Genomic DNA, 4,321 nt, shown 5'->3' on the forward strand with positions numbered 1-4,321 from the left:
ACCATTATATAATTCTTTCTCTGCATCACTCAACAAACTTTCAAACATTTTAGGACAATCTCGAAGATCTTCTTCAACTACTTTTGCAATCTCATCAACTCGGTCCGACTCATATGTATCTGTATCGAAGTCAGTTGAAGCATATGTCGAACTATTCTCAAAATTAATGTTTCCTTTTTTTTTTCTCACCATGTCTTATCCAACATGTGTAGCTTTGATCAATTCCATTACATACTAGATGTCCTTCTAATTCATCTTCTCTAACACGTTTTCCAAAACAACATTTTAAACAAGGACAAACTACTCTATTTGGATCTTTTGCATTCTTCACTGCAAACTCAACAAACTCCTTCACTCCAATTTCATACTCTTTTGACAATCGATTGGCTGAAATCCATTTCCTATCCATATTATACCACCTATATAAATGCAGTAACAAAAATAATAAGCTTTCATATATATATATAACAATTTTTAGTAGATTTAATATATATATAACAAAACATAACAGATCATGTGTAAAAAATACCTAAGACAACGTAGATGGTCGCACAGTACGTAGAGGATATTAGGGTTCCCAACGTATATAATTATTTGAAAGATGTAGAGGATATGAGGGTTTCCAACGTATATAATTATTTGAAAGATGTAGTTTACAGCGCTTGTGAAAAAAGCGTTGTAATAGGTAGTTAAATTCAATGAAAGCGCATGTATTTTACAGCGCTTGTGAAAAAAGCGCTGTATTAGGTAGTTCAAATATTTGAAAGCGCTTGTGAAAAAAGCGTTGTAACAGATACGCGAAAGCGCTTCATTTTACAGCGCTTTTTTGACAAGCGCTGTAAAAGCCTTATAACGTTATGCGCAAACGTTATATGACCTACAACAACGCTTGTTTTACAGTGCTTGTCAACAAAAGCGCTGTAAAATGCTCCGTTATTTTTAAAATATATTTACAACAGCGCTTGTGTTTAGCAAGCGCTGTAAAAGGGGCGCTGTTAAATGTCATTTTTGGCGTAGTGTGTGGGCATAGTGTGTTAATTTGAACACCATGGATGAAGTGTCGTGTGTAAAAGAAGATAAGCAAAGTAGTGTAACAAAAGCTACCTACGTGTTGATCGTGATAATATTTTAAATCGCTCATTGTGCATGCCCTGTTTTACAAAAATAGAAGATATCAGATGAGCTTATAACAAATACAAAATAATTAATAAACTATCTGATTTAATTTAAAGTGTTTGGTAAAATTAGCACTTGAATTAGCTGAAAAGTATAAAATAGCCTAAAACATTTAACTTTTTAATTAATATTAAAAAAAATTCAATTAAGACAATGAAGGTAAAAAATGGAAGAAAATATACAAACTTGCTTAATGATTTAGGTTGATGTTGGGAGAACCAAGAAAATAGAATTGCAACAACGAAACTACCTTGAAAGGAATGCCAACTACAAGTTCAAGAGCTAATTGATCTTCAAGGAGGCACCAATTAAAGAATTGATAGTTTTTCAGTTGTGGGAACATCATCCCCCCAATTTGTCCACATGGAGGAAAACATTGCATCACATAAGAGTTGACAACAACATAATGGCAATAAGGAGAGTTTGATATGGGATGCTAAAAATGTGTAAATCCTTTTTATATGTGAATAGACAAAGTTTATCTTTATTAGAAGCTGAAGAAACCATCTTAAGCACAAATGAATACTTATGAAATTATGATGAAGAGTAGTCTAATCAATCACAATGGATGAGTTATCTATAATACTATGTTTAATGTTCGGTATCTTCTTTAAAATAATTGAAATGTTGGTAACTATGCAACAAAACTATATCTACCTTCAATTGTTCACACTTTGTCTATTTGTAAGTAGTGTTAAATAAATTTTTAGTCTCCATAAAAAAACTACATCTTTTAGTTTATACAAAAATTTTCTAAAAGAAACATATTTTTTTTGTTTTTGAACTTTTCAATTTTTAAATGAATTTTTTCAAGTAAATTTAAAACATTATAAAAAGTTTCTCTTTAAAAACTTAGAATTTTTTAACCTAAAATGAATTATATATGAATTTTGTAAATGTCATAAACTCAAATTAAAAGTAAAAAAAATATGGACTTAGAAATTGAAGTTTGAATTCATTTTTTGTAGATGAACTTTTTATAATATTGTATATATATATATATATATAAAAGTTATTAAAAAATATACACCGACATTCTATCAGACACTAAAAATATTTGCATAATAAAATATTGTGGTAATACGTGCATGAATTTGTGGAACATTACAACCATATCCTTTACATGGTTGAATAAGTACATCACATATTAAAAGTGAAATTGAATAAGTTAACGATCAATAGGCCATATGTTAGCTTCATATACATGTTAGCTTAAAAAACTACAATATGTATACACCTTTGTCACCTCTATTTCCCAACAACAACAAAATACCGTTAACAAAAAAGTCTTGTTACATACACATAAAGTATCACTAAAATAATTTATCAAGTGAAAAATATTAAACTATCACTAATTACACCTACATTTTGCAAGTGAAAAATCCTAATTTATGAATAATTTAGACACAATTTTAAGTTAGAAGATAAATTATTGTTGCAGTACTTCAATTTTATCCGTCCAATTAAATTATATATATATATATATATATATATATATATTCATAATTATTAATACAAAAAACAGTAAAATTGAAAATAAAAGTGATATAGCAAAAACTAATAAATATTAATACTGATTTCATTTCATCTCATGAAATTATAATTATAACCACATCAAAGGAGATAATACAAAATGATATATAATGAACGAATGAATTAATAAAATGATAAGCAATCCCCATCGCCCTCGGCCTGTTGTGAGCATGATACAAAGACAAGAATACAAATTTTGAGTTTGGAACAAAATCAAAAATACAAGTTGGTTCTGCAACTCGTGTCCAGCTTATCAGAAATACTAAAGCTACAAATGGAGTTAGCTTATTCAAAACATACTCTATTTCTCAAACATAAAAAGAGAATAAACAAAGTCAAATAAAAACAAATAAACTCAAAATATGAAAGCAGCAGAGATGTAAGGGGCATCAGATTATGAACAAGGAAATTAAAGCACAAAAAGCTAAAATTAATTGAAGACTCTTTAAATACACTTTTGTTTTTTAGAAAAGGACTTATTTTTTTTGTTGAAATCTGGTACTAACTCGCTTAGAAAAAAATACACAAAAAATATTAGGAAAGAAAGACAAGAAGAAAACAACAAACCTTCCAGTGCGCTGGAAGTTGAGGCGGCGGAAGAACTTGCAGCTTCGTCAATTTCCCCTATCACTCTCTTCTTGCGAAGTCACCACGCCGTATCTCCTTTACACTAACAACCACCTATTGTCACGCACCACCCCAAGGGTGACCATGTACTTTGTCCCTCCTTCACCTTATTCTTTATGTTTTCTTTGTTACATGTTTTTTTTCTTCTTTTCATCTTGTTTTTGTCATTGTAAAATACTAGCCACCCCATCCTTTTTTTCTATTCTTTTTCTGTCTAAATTTAGGATTTACTTATTTTTATATTTCTCTTTTCTTTTTTAGGTCATATTAAAATTAAGTTTAAACTCCAAATTGATTAGTTTTTTTTTCTCTTCTTCTCTCTTTAGCTTCAGCATTTTTTTCTCTTTAATTAGTTCAACTTTTTTTAATTTTTAAAATATTAAATTTAATCAATTTCTAACAAATATCAAATCTTATATAAACAAAAATAATATTTATTAAAAGTTAATTAGATTTGACATCTTTTAAATATTTGATTTGTTATGACATCTTTTAATACATTTTTTTTAATCTTTGAGTTGTTACGGCACAAGTTGTACAACTTTGTAGTTCTAAAACTCACTTTTTTTAAGAAATTAATCAAATCATTTTAAAATGAATAACTAAATGTGACATCTTTTGAGTTGTTGGGACATAAGTTGTATAACTTGATTGCTTTAAAGCTAAAATATTAATTATTTAAAATAAATCAACTCATCATAATCAATTTGTTGCACTCGGCGCTATTTTCTTCATCAATCTAGCAATGTTTTTTTTTTATTGCAACAAAACATATTTTCTTTAAAAGCTATCAACACATCCATATTTCCTACTCAAGAACTACAAAATTTGATTTCTCCATCGTACCTAAAGATACGTATGAGCAAGATCACACTCTTATCAAACACAATAATAAAAAGTTTTTTTTCGTCTCTATTTTTAATATTCTTTTATTTTAGCATTAATTATTTTTAACCGTTTTTTAACGGATGTCGTAAGGTGTTAA

This window comes from Cicer arietinum, chromosome 5 (assembly GCF_000331145.2).
Source record: "Cicer arietinum cultivar CDC Frontier isolate Library 1 chromosome 5, Cicar.CDCFrontier_v2.0, whole genome shotgun sequence".
Taxonomy (NCBI): Eukaryota; Viridiplantae; Streptophyta; class Magnoliopsida; order Fabales; family Fabaceae; genus Cicer; species Cicer arietinum.